This window comes from Lissotriton helveticus, chromosome 8, assembly GCF_964261635.1.
Source record: "Lissotriton helveticus chromosome 8, aLisHel1.1, whole genome shotgun sequence".
In the NCBI taxonomy this organism is placed as follows: domain Eukaryota; kingdom Metazoa; phylum Chordata; class Amphibia; order Caudata; family Salamandridae; genus Lissotriton; species Lissotriton helveticus.
This window is the reverse complement of record NC_136069.1, coordinates 486,559,581-486,583,846: the sequence shown is the minus strand read 5'-3', so window position 1 is coordinate 486,583,846 and position 24,266 is coordinate 486,559,581.

The following is a 24,266-nucleotide window of genomic DNA, read 5'->3' as shown; positions in this document are numbered from 1 at the left end:
CCCGCCGGAAGTCAGCTGCGCGCCGTCGCGGGCATTTATGAAGTACTCGCGTTGTCAAACTCTTGCTGTGCAATATGGCAAGCCGCGATGACGTAATTGCGTTCGAAAAACTCTCGCGCGATCATGCAGCAAGATCGAAAATGGGGCAGCACACGCAAAACCGGGAGAAAAACAACTCGGCAGGCTCAGAGTCAACGCCGCGCGCGCGATATTGTATTTTTCAAGCGCGACCAAGCAAAATTATTCGTAGCTTGCGAATTTGCGAATTATTGGGTAATTTTGCGTGATTCGCAGATCGCGAAATCGTCAATAATTGGCAAATGCGCCCGCGAAACGGATTTTACGCCCACGCTTAGTTTAAAGCCCTTTTCAAATTTGACTAGGTATGATCCATGACCACAATATCATCAGCGTATTGGATTATTTGTAATTGAACTGTGCTTAGATTAGGGGGGCCAAACTACAACCTTCCAGTGCTTTCCCTAAATCTGCCATATACAGATTAAACAACATGGGTGCCAAAACACAACCCTGTTTTATCCCTCGATTCTTTTTCACTTTCTGTGTCACTGTTGTTGCACTTGTTTTCACTCGGACCCTTTGGAGTCAATGACAAATAAGCACTGGCAAAGCCAATACTTTGGTGATGGCTGCCAGCTTTTTGGTCATGTCAATGCTTGTTTAAAAAAAAAAAATATATATATATATATATATATATTGTTGGGAAATTGAATGACAAAATAACAGGCCAATAGATGCAAGGAGTGGTTGAATGACCCTATAAATAAGTGTATTGCACAGCTACTTTTTGTAAAATAAAAATGTTTTGGCTAATAACAGATCTAAAAACAATCAGATTACTGCAACATTATAAATTAAAGTTTCCCTAAAAGAAATCTTAGCTAAATTGCATTAGTCTTGTACACATGCCAACACAAGTCCAGTACCATAGCCTTAGGGACCCCAAGGAAATAGCCTTTCTTGTCTTCCTGCTCAACTATGCTCTATAGCCTGCCTATGGGCCAGGCTTAGAGTAGTGCTTCTATTATCAATATTATGTGCAGTTGCATTTTACCAAATTTACAGAATTACCTTTGTCATATCCTTATTTATTTGGAGATGGGTTCTTTGGATTGTTTTGTGCTGCATCTTGAGTTACCAAGAATAAAATTCAGAAACTGAATTTTTTTTCTAGGCGCTGCTACAGGTAAGAAATACTAAACCAAGGAATACTGAGCATACATTCCTGAAAATAGAAAATGCACCACTTTGATGTAAGTGTAGTTTATGCATGCCTCTGGGCATCAAATAAATTCTTCTTTTGATTTTTAAATATATTACCTGCTGAGGTCGATGGAAGTCGATGGCGGAGCATTTTAGATCACTATAAACTAATGACCACCTAATTTAGCTAATTTCAATAATAGTGCTTTAGATCATGATCCCTTGTATTTCCATATTTGTAGATGTCTGGTCTTCATCACTTTGTTTGGGTTGGGGTCGACATTTTTGAAGATGGCAAATATCTTTTCTCTGGCATGGTAAAGACAGGTACCTGAGTAGCCTAATTTATGTTTTACAGTTTCCCCCACTCTTATCAGATGAGGCTAATATACCCATCAGAAAGGAGGCTGAAGTGGTTCTGTTTCGATTAGAACTTGCTAAGAATGAGAAACGTAGCTCCAGCAGATATCTACATTTATATGACATAATATCTGGGTTAAAAATGTTACAATACAAACATACTGCAGCTAAAATATCAAGGGTACAAATATTGACTTTAACATTAACTATGTAAAGTACAATGGTATGGTCTACAAGGATATTGTGGACAAAAATATAAAAATTTCATATGTAGGGGGCGTGTCCATGATGGCGGCGTGATCGGACGCAGGTCTCCGGAGCACCCTGCCCGATCCCGCCTGACCGCCGTGAATATAGCGTTTATCTCCCCTACACAGCAAGGGAGAGTAGCGAGAGAGGCGCCATCCAGCAGCGACAACCTGAAGTCGAGCTGCTGCCCGCGACGCCCCCGTGGAGGTTCCGCTGATGTGGCGACATCCATCCTGTGCCCTGTAATGGCGGCGGTGTCGGAGCGCTGATCGCCTCGGCGCCCTTGTGTCAAGCTCCCTGACTGCGGACCTGGCAGAGCCGGCGGCGGACGTGGTGAGCGGTATGCGGAGCCTGCTGTGATGCGCCTCCGCTGAGGGTCCGGCGTCTGACGCGGACCGCTGCTCGAGCGACCCAGCCGGCGTGCGGAGGCACCCGGTCGGCGGTCGCGAAACTTGAGACCCCGGCTTCGGGCATGCATGCCCGATCCCGCCTCACCGTGACCCGGGCCGAGGAACGCCCGGACAGACCAGCGAGACCCCTGACATTGCTGTGGCCTGCCGACTTGCAGGCCCAGGACCCATTGCCACGGCGCAGAGCAGTGTTGGGGGGGAAGGAGCCCTAGCGGAGGACTGTACCTGCCTCAGGGACTGCTCAGGTGAGGAGAGTGGAGGAGGGCGCTGCACTAGACTCGGGGGGCACACTCGAGCCCCCGGGGTGGGGCTGACAGCGGAGGCCGAGTTCACGCGACCCCGGAGCCTGACAGACTAGACCAACCGCACTGCCACTGGGCTGCCGGCATTCGCTATTCACAAGCCCCTGCCACACGTCGCTGCGAAGTGGCCCGGTGGTGGACACAGGGGTGTTTGGCCGGGGCCGACCCGCGGCGCTTTTAGCTGACGAGAGGTCGGCTGGCTGCGCCGACTGCTTGCGCCCCGGACGGCATTGCGCCGCCTGAACCTGCCGCGGGCCCTCGACACTCGCCGTCTGCCTACTCCTGGAGCCACGGACAACATGGCGGGCCAAAAGGGGAAGAGAGGTAACCAAACGCTCCCTGAGCTGATGGCCAAATCCCATCCCGAGCCCACCAAAGACCCACCCTCCCCGGTGGTTACGAAACCACCGCCGCCACCTGCAGATGACCAAATACCCATCACCAGATCCTTTCTAGAGACATTGTTCAACTCACTGCGCGACGACTTCAAATCCCTTAAACAGGAGGTGCGGGCGAAGTCCGAGAACTCCGACGCGAGGTGGACGGCCTCTGAGAGCGGGTAGCTGCTGTGGAGGAGGCAGATCACACCAAAAGTAACGAAATTGAACAACTCCAACAAGAAATCCTACGGCTTACGGACCAGCAGCTGGACCTCCAGGCCCACGCGGAGGATCTTGAAAATCGTTCCCGCCGGAACATACGCGTCCGGGGAGTCCCTCAGAAAGAAGAAGGGACCGATGTCGCCAAATACCTGCGAACACTCTTCCGGGACATCTTGGGGGAGCCGGCGGAATTCCCCATTCGCATCGACAGGGCGCACAGAGTTGGATTGCCGCGACGAGCTTTGGCCCCACCGCCGGACATCTTGGCCTTCCTACCCGATTTTCCGTTAAAGGAACGGATTCTCCGAGAGGCCCGGCAGGCTCAGCCTCTTCAATACAGAGGTCATCCCATAGCCCTGTATCAGGACCTCTCCGCTACCACTCTGCAAAAACGCAAGGAATTCAAGAGGGCGACGGACTTCCTGTGACAAAACGAGACCCCCTACTCGTGGGGTCATCCGTTTTGACTCATTTTTAAATGGAACGGGCAGCTACACCAGATGCGATCGCTTAAGGACACCTGCACACTGCTGGGACTGGATCAGGATGATGAGGCACCTACACCAAGAGCTTCCCAGGAGTCGCCCAGGGGTGGATGGCACACAGTGAGCTACAAGCGATCCCCATCACAACGCCTCGGTCATCATGCAGGAACGCGCTACCGCAGTAGCAGAGGTGGCCAAAGAAACTTCTCCCTCTGAATGATAGGTACTTTCTCTGCTTGGGAGATTGTCTATAGCATGCTCAGTGGCGCCAGCGGTGGGGGGGGTCGGGCGGGGGGCCGGAAGGGCCGCCATCGGAGATGACCCACACGAGAACCACTACCACAGCCCTGTGTGGACTAACAGGACTGGGACTATACTTTCTTTTCTTTTTGGGGTTGGAGGGGGAAAGATGGGGGGGGGGGGAGTGTTACTCTGACTTGGTAAAAGGGAATCTGACATCTAGAGTACAGTTTGACGGGTTTGTTGTTTGGGGGGGGGTTGGGGAGTTGCGGGGGGGATCCAGGGCGGGAACCAGTGTGCCACAAATGCGCTGTTGCTGTTCTATTGCCGAATTTTCCATACCCCAACCGAGTTTCATGTCTAGGGGCTGCCCCCCCGGGGGTCAGGAGGGCTCCACAATGTCACCAGGGAGGTTATTGCTCACGTGCCGTTACATCGACACTTTGCATGCAACCCTCAATGTCTCTGCGCTATACCACGGATTTATCCAGCCATGTGTGACACCACGGTGAAGGTACTGACCCTTAATGTAAAAGGATTGAACAACCCCATTAAGAGGAGGGCGATCATCTCCTACTTGGAGAATTCCGGGGCCGATATTTGTCTGCTGCAAGAAACTCACCTATTACAGAAAGACTGGCATAGAATGCGCTCTTGTGCCTTCCCACAACAATTCTTTTCCTCATTTCCCACGAAACACGCCGGAGTGGCAATCCTACTTTCCAAACACTTCAAGGGTCAGGTGGGGGAACTTAAAGGCCGTTTATTAGCCTACACTTTCCACATAGGGAACACACAACTTACAGTTGGTTCTCTCTATGCCCCGAACACGGGCAGGAGGCTTTTCTGAAAAATGCCACTTCGGAAGCGCTTGGTTCTTCCAATTCACTTCTGCTCCTGGGGGGGGACTTTAACCTTGTTATGGACACACATGCTGATAGGTCAGGACACCGGTATGGCGATACGGGTGCGGTCTTGGCGACCGGACTTGAGTGGCTGAGGGAGAGAGGTCTGGTGGACCTGTGGAGGTCGCAATTCACCTTTTACTCACACGTCCACCACACGTACGCTAGGATCGACCATTTCCTGGGCTCCTCGGAGATGCTCACACTCCTTGGGGAGGTTAATATAATTCCTGCGGCCGTTTCCGACCACGATGCGGTGGAACTGTCGCTCCACCTCCGCGCGCCTCCTCACCCCCGAGGCTCGTGGCGCCTGCGTGAAACCCTCCTGCAGCGACCGGAGGTCACTGGACGGATCGAAAACTGCATCATTGACTATTTAGCTACTAACGATACACCTGGGATCTCCATGACGGCTCTCTGGGGAGCCCTGAAGTCCGTCGCCCGTGGCGAACTGATTGCCATAGCAGCTGCGGAGGCCAAAGACCGAAAGGCCAAACGCGATGACCTCACGGCGCGGGTGGCAGAATTGGAAAGAGTCCACAGTCGCACTTGCGCTCCGCGCAGTTGGAGACAACTGAAAGCAGCTAGAGCCCAACTCACTAGTCTGGACACGGACAGGGCTGAATTCGCGGCACTCCGCCTTCGGCACACCTACTATGTCGGCGGTAACAGGACAGTTCGCTTATTGGCTAGCGCCCTGAGGGCTAAGACCCGACGCACTAAGATCACTGGCCTCACTAACGATGCCGGAGCAGTCCTAACGGACGACACTCAAATGGCGGAGGCATTCCGGTCTTATTATGCCTCACTATACGGGGCACAGGATGCAGCCCCTGAGGTAATTGACACATACTTAAACTCCGCGGCTATCACCGAGTTCTCCAAAGCAAATGCAGACGCCTTGGATGCCCCCATTCGCCTGGAGGAGGTGTTGGCTGCTATATCCCGTTTACGCCCACTCAAATCCCCGGGGCCGGACGGATTCTCAGCGGGATTCTACAAGACCTTCAGCCGACTGGTAGCCCCGGTACACACTCGACTCTTTAACTCCTTTGAGGGTACGGGCGCCATCCCCCCGGACATGCTTGCCGCCGAGGTGGTGGTCCTCCCTAAGCCGGGTAAGAAACCCACATACTGCTCTGCTTTCCGCCCTATTTCCTTCCTGAATCTCGACCTCAAACTCTTTACTGGCATTCTTGCTGCACGCCTTGGCCCCTGTCTTCCCGGGATCTTGGAGCCTGACCAATCGGGATTCGTGCCCAACAGACAATGTAGTGACAATACCAAACGAATACTCCATCTAATTGACAAATCCCACTTTCAGGGCTCTGACTCCGCACTGCTAGCCATCGATGCCGAGAAAGCGTTCGACCCCGTAGACTGGACCTATCTACAACAGGTTCTGAAGCGCTTCGGGCTGGGGGACCGCTTTATGTCGTGGATTGCCTGTTGCTATCATCGCCCACAGGCCAGGGTCCGGTTGGGCGGCCTACGCTCGGACCCGTTCGAAATTCAACGCGGCACGAGACAGGGGTGTCCCCTCTCCCCTCTCCTGTTTGCCTTATATATAGAGCCCCTAGCACAAAAGATCCGGGATAACCCAGAAATTAGAGGTATGACTTTTGGACACGAACCCCACACGATAAGCCTATACGCGGATGATGTAATAGCGGCCCTTGATTGCACTGCCCGCTCTATACCCGCCTTTATGGAGGAACTTGATTCCTTTGGTCTCGGGATTCCGCATTAATAGGGGGAAATCTCTGGTGTTACCACTGGGCAAGAATGCGCACCCTAACGACCATACTGTGGCATAGGGGAGCGGCCTTCAGATAGCTACTTTAGTTCCTTATCTAGGCATCTCCCTTGCCTCCTCCACGGAGTTGACAGTAAAGACCAATTACGGATCCCTTATCGCTGAGATCCGGAAGGACCTCACACGCTGGTCAAAACAACCGCTCTCTCTACTAGGGAGGGTTGCGGCAGTGAAGATGTCTGTCCTACCACGCATTCTATATCTATTCCAAACACTCCCTGCCATGCCCCCAACAGGCGCTCTGAACGAGCTACAGGACGCTCTCCATCGATTCATTTGGGGCGGGAAACGCGCGCGTCTCTGAAAACAACTGGCGTATAGAAGCATGGACAAAGGAGGCCTCGGCGTTCCCAATCTGCTACAATACTTCCAAGCGTCTCAGCTTCGTTACTTGGTAGAATGGCACAGGCCGGAGTCGGAAAAGAGGTGGCTCTTCCAAGATAGAGCCATGGCTCAGATATCGCTATGGAAGGTTCCGTTTCTCGCCCGGCAACATCGCCCTCGATACCTCCTAAAATCACCTATTACCCGCACCATTATGCAAGTCTGGGACAAGGTCGCTCTTACAAGAGGCTTGACGACATTCCCTTCCCCATTCACCCCCATATTGGACAACCCGGAATTCCCTCCGGGCAATGACCCAAGCGCATTCTCACAATGGCGTGGCACTACATGTCGCTCGGCCGGTCACCTTTTTGACCTACAGGGCTTTCTTCCCCTCTCAGACATCACACAAGGATACGACCTAGTGAACCCCCACCTTTTCCAATATTTCCAACTCCGGCATTGGCTCACTGACCCGGCCACCGCCGCTAAGGTGGGCCGCCCAATGACGCCCTTTGAGAAATGGTTGCTCACCAAAGACACAGATAAGCACCTCATTTCAGACATTTACAGAATGCTTACACCAACACACAACCTGGATAAAACACCGGGACAGAGGCGTTGGGAGGCTGAACTGGGCAGGACACTGACTTTTAGGGAATGGAGGGATGTATACTACAGGGCCTCACACACCACACGCAACACCGCGGCAAGGGAAACCGCAGTGAAGCTAGCGATGTACTGGCACCTCACCCCGGCCCGGCTTCACAAAGGAAACCCATCACGTAGCGAGCACTGTTGGAGACGGTGTGGGGAACGAGGCACTTTAACCCATCTCCTTTGGGACTGCCGAGAGCTCCGAAGCTACTGGGAGGCGGTATTGGACGACATTGACTCCTCCTTTGACACTGAAATCCCACGATTTCCAGCATATGCTCTACTGGGGTTCCCCAATGCACTCACCTTCCCTTTGAAATCTCTGCGGGGCCGTCAGATGGGAATTGCCATGCAGGCTGCCACGCAACACATCTTATCACTATGGGGCTCGACGACCAAACCCACACACACAGGGTGGTTACATAAACTCTGGTTCACACTGGGGATGGAACGCATACACGCTACACTTACACACTCCACTACCGCCTTTCAGAAAACATGGTCACCGTTGTTGTCCCTTTTGTCCAAAGAATTCAATGAGATCACTTGTCCTAAATATCTCCGGATTTGACATCTCACCGATACCACACATAACTCTCGGTGAATCACAGACCGATCGCATTACTTTTTATCGGCTGATCTACAGACTCTGTTCTGACGCATGGCACACTGGTTGGGGCGGGGGTGGGGGGATGGGATCCGGGTTGTTCAAGGGGTTTTGGCTGTTCATTTTATTGTCTTGCCTTCTTGCATTGCATCACATCTGCCACTGTGATATCGTTTTTCATTCTTGGCATATGTACCTTGCTTTGTTTCTCTTACTCAGGGAAGACATGCTAGTCTGTCCCGCCAGCAATACGTGCCGACTGCCTTTACAATATGTCACGATGTCTACTGTTACTTTTAATGATAAATTCAATAAAACACATTTAAAACTAAAATTTCATATGTAAGTATGTGTATTTAAAAGTATTTTAGCAATAACATAACTTAAAAAAAATAACTTTACGAAAATTAAACAAATATATATATATATATATATATAACACATTTATAACATGGAAAAGTAAACATACAGTTAATAACTTAACCAAAAATATATAACTTCAAGTAAAATGTAAACAAAAAATAAATTAATATATACTAAAATGAATAGTTACATAAATAATTTAAATAAACAATTAGTAGGTTTGAAAAATATTCTAATGCCAATATAAATTTACACTTTTTTAATAAATATTTACCTGTATATAATAAACAAATTAGCAGTATTACAATGATAAAACTGAATTATTAAATGAAAAAATGAAAATACTTTACTAAAATACAATTTCTCAAACAATAAAACACAAACACATGATGTAAAATAGGATATAAATACTTTAAAATTAAATTACAATAATATTTTGAAAAATACCCCAGTATATATAAGGAAATATTAAAACATTTAAATAAAAATACATAAAATAATAACAAATACTAATATAAGTGAAATCCTCAAAACATAGGTACAAACAACTTAAAAACAAAGGAAAATAAATATAATTACAACTCCAATTTAATATACAATCATAAATTCATGCACACCAAACACACTAAAAAGTACATTAAAATTACTGCTCAAACCCAAACCTAGGATATAAAGACATTGTTTATCTAAACGCAAAAGAAGCTGTGCTTAGTAATAATCGTAAAGCAATATCTCACAAAGAAACGAGAAACAAAAGGTCTTAGGCTTGTTCCTCAAAATCGTGTAGTGCAAAAAACAAAGGAAGGAATTCTCTGGTGAAGGCTTCCTTGATGGTATTGTCAACAATAAATTGTTACTTACTGCTTCTTGTGGTTGTCTTAGGTGTTAAATGTTTGTTACATGTAGGTGGCGTCCATGGTGCTGGTGTTTTATAATGATTCTAGAAGAATTGATTGTAATAAACAGCAGACATTTTTTCATGATCATTCTTTCCTTGATCCACTAATTCTAATGAAATACAATGATTGATATGGAGTTTCTTTAACTGACCTCTTTTAATGACTCACATATTTTTAGGAAAAATTGATTATGTGTATTCCTTTTTGTAGCTGCTGGGGCAATGCTCCTTTTTATGAATGCAAACGTCAATCTAAGCAAAAGTAGAGGATGCATTTTACTTTGGAGTGGTTAAATTGTCTATTTCCACTGCGTTGTAAGCAGTAGAGGGGAAAGTATTTTATTTTGGAGGGGTCAAATTTACTGTTTACGCTCCAACATGAGCAACAGTAAAGACAGTTTGGGACTTTTAAGTGGTCACATTTACTATCTCCACTCAAACCTAAGCAACAGCAAAGAAAGTGTTGGAATTTGGAAAGATTGCATATACTATTCCCTCTCTTATCTAACAACAGTGGGGAAACTGAAGGGCTTGTCAGAGAGTCACATTTACTATTCCCATTTCAAATTAAGCAACAGTAAGGAAAGTGTTGAATTGTCAAAGTGACAAGATCTGTTATTTTCACTCGAACGTAAGCAACAGTAGGGAAAGTGTTGGACTTTGGAGGATCATATTTACTACTACTGGCCCAACAAAGGCAACAGTAAGGAAGTGTTGGACTTTGGAGGACCAGATTTACTATTAATAATCAAATCAGAGTAAAAGTAAAGAACGTGTTGAACTGTGGAGAGGTCAGGTGTACTTTTCCTAGCCCAAAATAAGCAACAATAGGGAAAGCGTTGGACTTTGGATGGGTCAGATTTACTAATCCTACTCCAAACTGAGTTACAGTAAAGGAAGTGTCCGAATTTGGAGGGATCAGATTCACTTTTCTCATTACAAACTGAGTTAGTGTAAGAAAATATCATTCCCACCCCATTCCCAAATAACAGTAAAGAAAGTGTTGGACTTTGTAGAGGTCAAGTTTACTATTCGCAATCTAACATTAGCAATAGTAAAAGTTGTGACCTCTAAAACTGTAAGGATTCCTGCCACAGTTCACCTCTCTTGACTATCACAATATACTGGCATGACTCATATCATTCCTCCCAAAGCTTATGAGCGAACAAACGTCTTGTACCCTGACTTTTGACCATATTACATATGTTGGGAATAGCTAGTTGCAGCTGGTGTTCCGCGGTTTATTTGACAAGGCGTTATAGGTTTTACAAATGTTTTACCATGCATATGCAAGGTCTGGTTTCAGGCGCCACAGAACTTCCAGAAAATCCACCAGAATAAGTATCAAGAAACCGGCATAGATGACTTCAACGTGAACCTTCTGTAAGACAGCCCTCATCAAATTAATCCTCTGCACCTGCTCCTTGCTGTAAGCTATTAGAATGCAATCTTTGTGAACATTCTAAAACACCTTCTAGAAGACAGCCTCATCAAATTAATCATCTGCACCTGTTCCTTGCTATAAGCAATTAGAAAGCGACCTTTGTGAACTTTCTAAAACACCTACTAGAGGACAGCCTCATAAAGTTAATTATCTGCACCTGTTACTTGCTAAGCAATTAGAACGCAACATTTGTGAACATTCTAAAGCACCTTCGAGAAGGCAGCCTCATCAAGTTAATTATCTGCACCTGTTCCTTGTTAAAAACAATTTGAATGTGACATTTAGGAACATTCTAAAGCAGTCTTATTTAAAAACCATCCAAACTCCCCTTCGCTTAGCCTCTTCGCCTGCCACTTACCTGTTTTCCAGCTTCCAGGATTCTGTCTTATCAGCTTCTTTGATCCTCCCGCTTCGACCTCACCCCAAATAACAGCCTGCATTAGTCTCGCACCTGGTTGGAAAAAATACAAAAAGGAGATACGCATTAACAGACTTGATTTTAATAAGCACTGAGCTCAGTTGCAACATCGTATTGAAAACAAAGGTAACCAGTGTTTTTGTTCAACTAGTAAATACTGTTGGCAGGGCTATGCCAGAGAGGTCTTGGGTGAAGCAAACCCCATCCAAATTTGCTTGTGGGTTTGATGTTGAAATCATACTCACTACAGATTTGAAAAGCTTTCGTCAGGTGATACCTTAAGAGATCGAGTTAATACTGAACTAAAGCCTTATTATTTGTTTGTTTATAGGTACCATATCTGCCAGTACCATTCATCAGACTGGTGTGAATGCCTGGTGCAGTGTTGCAATTGAGTAGATGAGCCACAGCCTCTTTGACTCTACACGCTCTCTCCATCCCAACACCCTTCCTCCTGGGATTTGCCACCAGAGCAATGTCTCCAGAGGACCTCAGAACACAAGTGGACTTTATCCATCAAGCAGCAGTGCTCCAGGAGCTGCGTTTGCAGAGTGGTGTAAAAAGGGTGTGCGGCCTCGGACCACTGCTCTGCAAACCAGCTATGTGGCGCTTACTGGAGGTACCTGGTTGGCTAGTTGGCCCCCAGGGACCCTCAGTAATTCATGGGGACTTAATTTCCCAACTAACAACATGCTAGGGGGGCACGTTTGAAGAGTGGTAGGGAAAGGGGGCATGGCCTTTTTCTACCTCTCAGCAATCCCACTGTGTGGGGCTTACTGGAAGTATGAGGTAGACTAGTTGGCCCCTAAAGACCCCAAGCAGCGAAGGGGACTTCAATCCCCATCCAAGAGCGCACCAGGGAACGTGTTTGCAGAGTGGTGGGCAAAGGGGTGGTGGCCTGCTATGAGAACTTAGCAATCCTGCTGTTTGGGACTTACTGGAGGTAATAGGAGGGGTAGCTGGCCCCCAAGGTTGTCCTTGGGGGCCAACTACCCCTCTTGTTACCTCCAGTAAGTCCCACACAGTAGGATTGCTAAGAGGTCTTCAGAGGACATGCCCCCTTTCTCCACCACTCTGCAAACGCACCTCCTGGCAGACTACGGGATGGGGGATGAAGTCCAATTTACTCCTGAGGGACTTTGGATGCCAATAAGCCCTCCTAGTACCTCCTCTACGGCCCAACCAGCGGACCTCCTGAGCGCTGGTTGGATGTCCGGCACCCTTTCGCCACCACTCTGCAAATGAGACTACTACTTAAAGAAGCATCTTTATGCACCCCTGACTTAGTGGTAGTTTTAATCCCCCTGCCCTTTTATATACTAGGGCCTTACAGAGGAGGTCATGCCAATCACAGGGGTACCGAAATGTATAGTGTTCCTTAGTGTATGTGGTGTTTTCACTGTATTCTAAGTGTCTTTTAGCATTGCACTGGCTCTAGGCCTGGTTAGTCAGAGTCTTTCTGGACTCCTGTTGCCTCTTTCTGCATTTCTCTTGCTTCTTTCTGCGCCTTTCTCAGTTTTTCTGGACTTCTGTTGCATCTTTCTGCATTTCTCTTGCTTCCTTCTGTGCATTTCTTTCTCTTTCTGCACATGTCCTACCTCTGTAGGCATTGTTAGAAATTTGCATTTAAAAAACCCTTAAAATTCCCTGAAAGAAACCACAGGTTTCAAGGATTTTAGAGTTAGAAAGTAGCATTTATAAAAACTTAGAAATTCACTGAAAAGACCACAGGTTTCAGGGACATTATAGCTATTTGGACATTCCACTCGTACAAAACCAGAGAAATTCGGCCGTATAGGTAGTTAAGCTAACTATAACTCGCGCTCCCGCAATGCACTGCTGATGACGTCACATATTACATATATATATATATATATATATATATATATATATATATATATATATATATATATATATATATATATATATATATGTAACAGCCCACCAATATATACAAATATACATTTTAAATAAAATAAACGTATTACATATATCACTAAACCCGCAAAAATACATTGTATTACAAATGATTATGAACAAACAAAATTAAAATATTAATAACTTATTACAATACAACTAACAAATCAGCACAACTAAGAACAGATAGTATACAAAATATTACAGAAAACCATTTTAAATATTTCAATATTTTTAATAAAATATTTCAAAAATAATATTCCTACCTGCAATATTATGTCTTATGATATTGTTGACACAATTTGTTAGTGATATTAGTGTACCACAATATTTCAACACCAATCTTAAAGTGGCAACACACATGCAACACACATGTGGTGTGAAAGAAAATGCATTCTATTTTATTTTGATTTTCCCACTCTATGACGAATTGAGGTCGTTATGCAGGCTGTTTCCAAAGAGCACCTGAAAACAAAGAAGGAAAGTTTATACTAGTTACTGTGCAACAATTTAGATGCCATAACAAGATTAATGGCACATTCGCTTTAAAAGTGCTGGACAAAAAGAAAGAAATTAATCACAACATTAATCTTGCCCACTTAATAGGTGATAGACATGTACCCCAGATGGAGGCATAGAGTGTGAAGCAGCGCTTCAGTCCTCACCTAATGAAAGCAAAACTAGCAGCCGCCACCAGACAAATAGGGGGCAGAACAATTGCTATTTGCACTTTCATGCTCTAATTTGTTTAAAAATCTATTGGAGATATTAACCACTTAGCCACAATTTCGTTGTCTCCCAATGAAACAAATAAAATGTGATACAAATAAGAACCACAAGGCCTACCTATTCTATCAATTTCCTTACCTGTAGATGACAAGGCTGGCAGAAAATGTTCTCTGGCTTGATCTCTGCTTTCCAAATACTAGTACTACTGTGTGAGGTGACACATATATTTTTGTTACCATAACCTCTGCTGGGGGTTGATTACATGTATTCACTGCCATTTGTCCTGCAGGAATCCCTTTTTCATACACTCTAAGTTTCAGCTCATGATTACTTGTTTTAACAGTGTAATTTCTCTTCAAAATAATTGCTACTTGCTCTATTTATTATTTTAAAGATCTAAGGAGGTTGTTTAGAATTTGTGAGGTGAATGCCAAACACCTAACTCCACCCAGTGACCTGCCTTTCAATGTAGAGTTCCCCAAAGTATTATTGAGAATTTTTAAAAGGTTTCTACAGAGCTGGTGGAGCAATTTTAGTGAAGATGCATTACCAGACCCGCTATGCCATGAGTTCTATCCTAGCACATTGGGTATATTATTCCACTTTTTACCTGCTCCAGCTGCCATGACGTTCATGGTGGTTGTGAAAATGAAAAAAACTGCATTGAAAGATCTGCCCTTAATTGGGCAGACCCTTTGATGCCTAGGCAATGATCGTCACACACTGGCTGTCCCTCTACAAAGGGATTTCTGCCTGTCATGGTCATGTTATGTTATGTTGTGTTATGTTATTCTATGCTATGCAATGGGTGCTGATGCAGTGGCAGTCTGGGGCAAGCGGTTAACTAGCCTAGGTGAAGAGCCACATCTTAAACTTCCTGCGGAACACAAGAACTGAGGAGGCAGCCCTGATATGCAGGGGCAGGATGTTCCAGGCTTTATAAGTGAGGTAAAAAAAAGCACCCCAACCTGCTCTCAGGTCAAGCTAAAAACTAACTTTTCATCACCAATATTCTAGAGAATCCTAGCATCCCCATGTTCTACTGTGGATCCATGGTTCTTATGTGGATCCTTGATAAAGTAACCTCAGATAAATCATAGAACAACACTAAGAATACTGCAATGACCTCTGGTTCTGTGTATGTGGGGGGTGAGTACAGCTGAGTGGAGAGGTCTAGTAGGGTTCTTGAAGCTGATGCAGTTGTCAAGGTATGCAAGGCCTATATTGTGTAAAACGTTGAATAGTGCTTGACAAATATGAAGAAAAAATTGTTTATTGACGGGGAGGCAGTGGAGATTGTTTAGCTGCAGGGTGATGTGGTGTGGGGTGAGAGGTTCAAAGTGAGTCTGGCTTCTGAGTTCTGTATGGTCTGGAGTCTCCTAGTCAGTTTAGTGTTGATTCTAGCATAGAGGGCATTTCTATAGCCCAGTTTGCTGGTGATGACGACTTGAGTGATGGTTCTGAGGGTTTTGGTAGGAAGCTATTTGAAGATCATCTTCAGCATCTTTAGTGTGTGGAAGCAGTAGGTAGAGACTGCATTGAATTGGCTGGCCATGGTGAGTCTGTTGTCAATGACTATCCAGAGGTTCTTGGCATGGGTCAAACCACCAGGTGGGGTCCCACAGCAAGGTGTGTCTGATGAAGATCACACCTTCTGTAAAGGTCAGTGTATAGCTAGAGACACTTGTTTTTTATTAATCAGGCTACTTCAGTCATGCATGTGGAGAAATTAATCTGGTTGAAGAGGGAGAGTATGATCTGGGTGCTGTTGGCGTAGGAAAAGAAGTTGATTCCGTGATGGTGGGGGAGGCTGACTCCAGATGAGTTTGACACAGTGGAAAGAAAATTCCTAGGCAGTCTAATGATTCAGACTACATCAATATATTTTCAACATGACCAACATGATAACAAGAACTCAGTGTAGAAGGGAGACAACTGTTTAAAAATATTTTATTCATACTTATCTAAATATTCGCATAAAAGAGAAGCTAGAACAGCAATTTGATGCGTCATGGATAAAGTACAATGTGTTCACCATTTGATACTACAAAAAAGAGAATTAAAAAATACAAAACATGTGATACATATTCATAAATATGATTCTAACAGTCTTTATAAACAACGACTAATATGAAGTGGCTGAGTGATGAATGTTCTCAATGCGCGTTTCGGCACTGGAAGTGCCTTCATCAGGAGGGCCACAAAATTTTCCTACAGAACAGTAAGAAGATTTAAATCTATCAAACATAAAGTTAAGATAAACATACACTGAGTTCAATGATCTATCAAAGTAGGAATTTTATTCAGAAGTTGCCAGTAAGTTGCAATGTCTGGAGCTGACAAAAGATTACCATTAACCAGTGCAAATCGAGAAGATTTAAATCAGAAATATAGGTCACCCATAGTGTGAATAGAAAGAATGAGTATCATGAGTGTATACTCAGATCAGTCAAAAAGAAAGAACTGAAAGGCAATGTATGATAAATAGATATTTAACATAAAAATTGCTGGAACTCACAATAGATGAGCGATGTTTAAAGCAAGTGAGCTTCAATCAATGGACTGTGAGTGTGTCCAAGGCACAGAACCTGTATATAAATATATATTTTTATTTTTATATATTTATAGGGATAACTTACATACATATAGAGTGGAGCTAGATTGCATGATGCACAATAATGCTGTTTAAAACAGAGTGTGCATGTGGCTCAATCTAGCGCGATTAATGTCATCCAATATTGTTAGGCGGTGGTTCTACAGCTAAACTATTCAATTAGAGAGGATTATAAATGTTTATGTTAAGGAACATTGTTAGGCAGTGTTGCTACAGCTTAACTATTCATTTTAAAATGATTTTAAATGCTTGTGTTAAGACACAGCGCATGAGCTGGACATGACTACCTCTTCATTGACCTAATGAGTATATGGCCAATGCTCAATACTAGGCTCATGAACTAGTACATACCAATGCAAGACCTTAATGATTAAAAGGTATGCAAACGAGGTACAATAAAGATAACGTTAGCTACAATTTATGGATGTCCACGTTGAAGAGTAAAATTACAGTCATTACCTGATAATAGTAGTGCAAAGGGACCTTGATCCCGAACAAAGCGCTGATTGCTCAAGGGAATTTTTTAGAAACGATGCTGCTGGTACAGACCAGTAGTGAGGATGAAAGTGACGACAAGAAACAGACACAATAGAGTACTTGCTCTGCTCTGCTGTAACTAAACAAAAAGATTAAAATTAGTGGGGAACAGACTCTAAGGAGACATATATATGGTGCCGACTTCAATATTACCTGAGTGCGTAAGACGAAAGTGCCTAGTATGAAGGGGCGATGTTCCCTCTTTAGATTTCAGTCCGGTAAGTTTAAAAACTGCAAGGAGCCAAACCAGCAAAGTGGTCGGCTGTGTGCTAGATGTGCAGTAAAGAAATAGAAATAATAATAAAATGCATGGTTCTCTAACCCGCATGAAAATACAAGTGTACGCTGCTAACGTTTAAGCGGGTGAGTTATCTATCAATGTGAAAAAGGGATGACATGTGTGTGCACCCCGCCAGCAGCTCTTACCTATTTTCAAACAAGTTGCTCGGAAAGAAGATACGCCATGATCGAAAACCGGTGTGCTAAGACTCGCCGTTTTGAATGCTCCTTCCGTGTCACGTGATACCGTGTCGATCCCTCTAGTCTATGAATAGCAAAGACAGACTGCCAACTAAGGCTATTCACTGTTCATGAATGCCGAATACAGATTAAATGGGAGGTACTGTGACAACTATGGTCGCAGTATGTTTTCAGATTAATAAGTGAAAAGGGCATTCTCCAGCTCTTCACTAATTATGAATGCAAATTCAAAATGAATCGAAGGAGTGTTAGATAAAATAACGATCTCCAACTGTTCACTATAAATCAATGCCGAATTCAAAATACATTGGAGATATTGTATTCAGCTATTATTGCCAAATCTTCACGAGTTGTTAAATAAAATAGCATTCTACTATGGCAAATCATTGTTTAATCCTCGTTTATATGTTTTTAAACGAAAAATACAGTTTACCTCACATTTTTTTCTGAATTCTTCATTTCTAGAATCATTGAGACATTGGGCCATATATATGAAGCAAATTTGCATTCGCAAATGCCGAAATGGTATGTATAAAGGAAAATCTGGTGCAAAATAAGGAATCGCAAAATTTGCGATTCCTTATTTTGCAATTGCATTTAAGGAATCGCAAATTTTGCAATTCCTCAAATGCAATGTATGAAGCAAAAAAAAAATTGCAAATTGTCCCTAAGGAATCGCAAATTACCACCAACTTCAAGTTGGTGGTAATTTGCGAATTCCTTGAAAAATGCCCATTTTGGCATTTCTCAAAGTGCCTTGTGATGCACATACATGCCCTAAGGGCATGTATGTGCACCACACGTGCACCCATGCTTATTTCAGGGGTGCAACAGGGTGTCCTTTGGACACCCCTGCACAATTGAAATTATTCTCATTTTGCGATTTTCAAATTGCGAATCGCAAAATTGAGAATACCTTCCCATTCATTCCTATGGGCCTCCTGGCCCATAGAAATGAATGGGAAAGTATTCCTTAATTGCTCATCGCAATTAAGGAATACTAAGAATTCACACAAAAAATGTGATTTGCGATTCTGAAATAGCGATTTCTTAAAAATCGCTATTTCAGAATCGCAAATGGGTACCTTGATACATATGGCCCTGTGTATTTTCTCTAGGATAAGCCATTTGATGTCATTGGATGAATGCTTAAATTCCTGATAGTGTTTCACCATTGGGGCATTCAGTTTAGAAGTGTGAATCGCTGAAAGATGTTCAGTGAGCTGAGTGGCAATAGCTCTAGAGGTTTCCCCAACATAACCGAGGTTAGGAGGGCAGACTATGAGGTAAATAACATTGCTGGTTTTACAGTTACAAATAGTTTTTGATTGAATCATATGACCATTGTGGTTGCAGGACTGTCCTTCTATGGCACCCACACATGCCTTGCAGTTAGAATGTAGACATTTGTAGGTGCCACAAATAGGTGCAATCACATCAATGTTTTTTTGAACGAACTGTACTTTAGAATCAAAACGAGAGTGCACTATTAAGTCTTTGATATTTTTATTGTGTCTCTGTGCAAATAAAGGTTTTTTCAGATTGTGTTATTCATCTTGGTCACTGTTTAGTATGAATATCTGTTTGACCTTGTTGTTCACAGTTGAATGTTTAGTTATACACACTAACTGATCTTTTTTGGTAGTTTTCTTGTGTCTTGACAAGTAATCCCTGTCATAGAATGTAGCCCGTTTGAATGCTACTCGCACTATTCTATGGGGATACCCTCTCTCAAGAAATTTCAATGTCATAGTGGCAGGCTGTAGATCGTGATCAGTAAGATTTGTACAATTGTGTCGCAATCGTAAAAACTGCCCGAAAGGGATACTCTGTTTCTGAATCCTTGGGTGGTAACTTTCAAAGTGCAGTAAGTTCTTTCTCGCAGTAGGTTTAGTAAATAAGTCCACTTCCAAATGGTTATCATTTAGTTTTATCAAAATGTCAAGGAATTCTACTTGGTGTTTACTTGTGTGGCTGGTGAATTTTAAATTCACACCAGTTGCATTTAACCATAGTAGAAATTCCTCCAGACTTTCTGCTGTATCTATCCATATGAAAACAATGTTGTTGATGTAACATGACCAGTGTTTTACAGATTCATGGAAGGGGGCTATTTCATTATCTATGAATGTTTGTTCGAATAAGGCCATGTAAATGTTCGCCACCGACGGTACTACTCTGGCCCCATGCTTACACCTCCGATTTGTTTGTAAAGATTGCTGCCAAATTCAAAAGTATTTTCCGTTAGAACAATCATTAGGCATTCTAGGACAAATATTTTAGGATATAGGATTTTGAAAGTGTCGATGAACCATCACACCGCTTGTAGGGCTTCTTGTTGTGGGATGTTGCTATATAGTGACTCTATATCTAGAGTCACTAAAGTGTCTAGGTTGGGATTGAAAGGAAGATCTTGTACCTTGGCGATCATTTAACTGGTATTCTTATTATGTGAAGGAGTCTTGGAGATATATGTGTGAAGCCATTGATCTATGTATCTTGATAATTGTTCAGTTATTGAACCTAAGGTGGAAACAATGGGACGATATGGGGGATCTGAAAGGTGTTTATGTATTTTTCGTACCTAATATATACATAGCATTTTTCTTACGGAGTACGTCAAGTAATCATGTTCTTTTCTATTGATCTCTCCTTTTAATAGAGCTGCATTGGAAAGATTACTGATTGTTGAATTACCTTGTTGGTAGGATCTACAATCAGTTTGGTATAGAATCGTTGGTCGTTCAGAAGGGTTAGCATTTTCTACTCATACATAGTGGTGTCTAAAATCACAATGCTTCCCCCTTTATCACAGCTTTTTATGGTTATTTTCTTATTCTGTGTGAGGGAGTTTAGGCATGTGAGTTCCTCTTTGTCCAGATTGTATCTGGGTTTGGGAATTAATCGAGTAGCCAAATCCAGACATTTTAGCACTACCAGATGAGGTTGATGCAGATGAGGTTAAGGAGGGCCGAGCACAAAGGTGCCAGGCTGACTGACTTGATACAGATCTTGAAAGAAGCATATCCAGCAAAGTGTGGCTCCTTAGATTATGGCTTCGTGTAGTCAATAAATGAGATGGGGTGGGAGACAGTGTCAAAACCAAAGAAGTGTCCAGAAGGATGAAGACTGCCGTGTCTCCTCTGTCCATGATCCTTCCGATGTCCTCTGTTGCAGCAATGAAGGCTGTTTCCATGCTGTGGTTAGGCCTGAATATGCATTGAATGGTATTGAGGAAATGTTTTTTTTAAGGTGGATGGCTAGGATTTTGTTTTATCATTTTCTCCAGGACTTTAGCGAAGCAGAGCTGCATGTAGATTGGCCGGTAGTTGGCAAGAGTGGTCAGGTCTGCTGAGGGTTTCTTGAGGTGTGGGAGTACTGTGAGATGTTTCCAGGCATTCAGGATCGGGTGAGTTCTGTGCTGATGGGGTCCAGTCCTTTGATGAAGATGTGGTGAGGGCATGGAAGGAGGTCAAAGGTGGATGGACTGCATGTGGCAGCGATTTCTTCCATGCTGATGATGGACCATGTGGTCAGTGTAGTTCGTTGGGTGTTTGTCGAGGAGGACAAGAATGCTGCGAGGGTGCAGGGATGCAGTTGAGGTTTGAAGTTGTCATAGATGCTGGTGATCTTATTGCTGAAGATTGGGATACATTGGTAAAAAATTCCTGAGAGTAGGTGATGCTGGTGAAAATGTCATAATGGTGAAGATTGCTGTTGTGCTATTGGTAGTGCCTTCAATGTAGCCTGTGAGCACAGAGCATTTTATGACTCGGACCTGCTGGTGGTAACATCTAAGGGCATATTTGTAGGTGCTCCTGTCCATGTCTTCCTGGCTTAGTCCTCCATCTACGCTCAAACTGCTTGCACTTAAACGTAACGTTTACTAGAGGCAGAGCGCCTTCTGTCTGTACTGAATATAACCCTCACAGCTGTCTCCTTGCTTGCAGTGGTGCTTTGTCATCCAGAGTTCTTCCTATACCAGCTAGATTGTTTTCTGTTCTTGTGGCTTTGTTGGGTTTGAGGGGGACCATGTTATCTGCACAAGTGGCGATCCAGGTGTTGAGGGTGGAGATAGAGTCATAGAGGCTGTTGTATATTGAAACTGGTGTTGTTGGAGTTTGAATGATCAGGTTGCTTTTCAAACCTTTTTCTACTCTTAACCTGAGGATTTGGTGGGGCGGGATGGGAATGCCGAAGTTTGCGAGGGTGTGTAAGCACCAGTTGAAGAGTGTTTGCCCTTCTACAGTGATATCACTGAAGCTTAATAATATAGGTAAGTGTTCGGCAGTGTGTATGGGGCCTTCTACTCACCGGGTGAGGTGGAAGCTAGATAGGCCAGATTGAAAGGAGGTTGTGTTGGGACTGGAGTGGACCTCCAAGTCGAAGTTTAGGTCACTGAAGAGGATGAAGTCGTTGGAGTCGAGGATTGGGGTGAAATAAAATTGCGATGGTGCTGGCAAAGTTGGGGTGTGGTCTTGGGGGAGGCAGTATAAAAGGGTGCCACTCAGGTTGTAGTTGATGGTGATGTGGAGCTCGAAGGTCAGGTGCTCCATGTTGCTGGGTTCATTTCCAAGCTGGTATCATACCGAGCAGATTATTTGAAGAGGATGTGATTCCGTCTCTGGATTTGTGTGGTCTATCCTCTCCTTCAATTTTGCTAAGACAATGTTGGGAGCTGACTCAAGGGTCAGTGCATTTTCAGCCTGGAAGAGCTGGTCTAGTGAGCAGTTGTGAAGCAGGTCCCAAAATTACGCTCTGTGTTCAGTGAGCCAGCTGGTGTTTAGGAGTATGCTTGGGAAGGAGAGTGATGCAGTGAAAGTCATGTGTGTGGTTGAATGCTGGCAATGAGGGTGGGCTAAGAGGAGGTTGCGGGAGTGTGCAATTCAACTGGCAGGTCGCACAAAAGAATTCCCCTTTGGTGTTGTGTTGTGTGGTGCGGGCGGGTGGGTTGCATAAATGCAGAGAGCTGTGTCCCAGGTTTAGTTCATGGAGCGCCATGGTGGGATATTCGTTGGGGGGCTGAAAGAAGGGGGAACAAGTGCAGCCGAACCTCACTGTCAGAAAGATACTGGTTCTAAATCATGTGGGGAACTGAGGCATTGGCAGAATGGAGCATCCATTGATTTGGGTTTTAGCAGTTTATCCTGTACCTCCAATCCCTAAATGACCTCTTAATCACATCCAGCATTTTTTTTTCCTATGTATATGTTTTATCTTCTTGAGCCGTGCCTTGTAGTGTTACTTAAAACATGCACATAATTGCAACCTTTTAACCTTTACCTGAACTTGTTCTACCTACACTTTTCAGATTGCTTTTATGTTCCTTGTTTCTAGAGTGGGGTTAAAACTGTTTTTTTCTGTCCTATGGAACAATCCCTACATCGTGCAGACATCTAAAGAGATCCACTATTTTTTTATTCTCCATTCCTTATTTTCTTTAATGAGTAAATGCTCCAACACAAAACATTAAAACGGAGACAAGCGTTACCTCTAGCATCCTCGAGCTGTGCTGTGTTCTGCTCGTGACATTCTTTCTCTTCCGCCATTCTGGAGTGCGGGACATGAGCAGAGCAGCTCAGCCTTGTGACGTCGTCACGTTCAAGTGTGAAGGAGGAAGCAAATGGAAGCCGAGCAGGTACATGAAGCACTGCTCGCATTGTGTTGTCCAAAATACAGGAAGTGAAAGCTGTCGATCGTGTAGAAGCACATTTTAAGGTTGCTCAGACAGCGTTAAAGACAAATAAACGGCATTACGAGGCAAGTCTGGACTTGTTTTTAATATTAAAGGAGTTTTCTTTTAAAGAGGCAATTTTAATCTATGTTTAAAAAAATGGAATGGACATGTGAAGGAAATATTTGGATTTATTGCACAAGGTGAAGTTGGAGGAGATATTCACAAGCCTCAAAGTTATTTCTGGAAAAAATATTTATATTTTAATCACATTGTTGTTTTAACTAGTTATTTTAGATTATTATTTTGGCTTGTTTTAGTTCAATTTTATTGCAGGATGTCAGCAGCAAGTGGAATGAACCAACCTCCTCAATTTTTAAGTGAACAAGGTGAACCACCATTACCATGGAAGAAATGGAAATCAATTTTTGACTCCTATTAACTAGCTATAGGTGGTGAAAAGTTTTCGGCAGTGAGAATGCAGGCAGTATTATTGAACAATTTGGGTATTGAAGGTAGAAACATTTACAACAGTTTGGATCCTATACCCGTTGGGAGAGGAGCAGGTGAACCCAGTGATGTTTATGAAATGAGTGTTATGCTTCTAAAGAATCACTTTGATGCACGCATTAATGTTGTAATGGAGAGACATACATTTTTTATGCGTGTACAGGGAAAAGCTGAACGAGTTGGAAATGATATAGCTGCGCTCATGTCCCTTACACAAACTTGTGATTTTGAACAACTAACTGATTCTCTCATTCGTGTTCAATTTGTGCGTTGCACGAATGATCAAAACATTCAAAAGAAATTATTATCAAAAAACCCCAGTTTGAAAGAAGCTATACTCATTGTTGAAAGTGAAGAACATACCTCCACTTGGGTGAAAGAAATAAGGAAGGTTCCCAACCAAACTGATCTTGTTTCGTGTATTAATGATGAGAATAAGGTTATTTTTCAACCTGAAATAAATGTGGCTGCCGTTAGTAAAGTTCCTTCAAAACAAGAAAA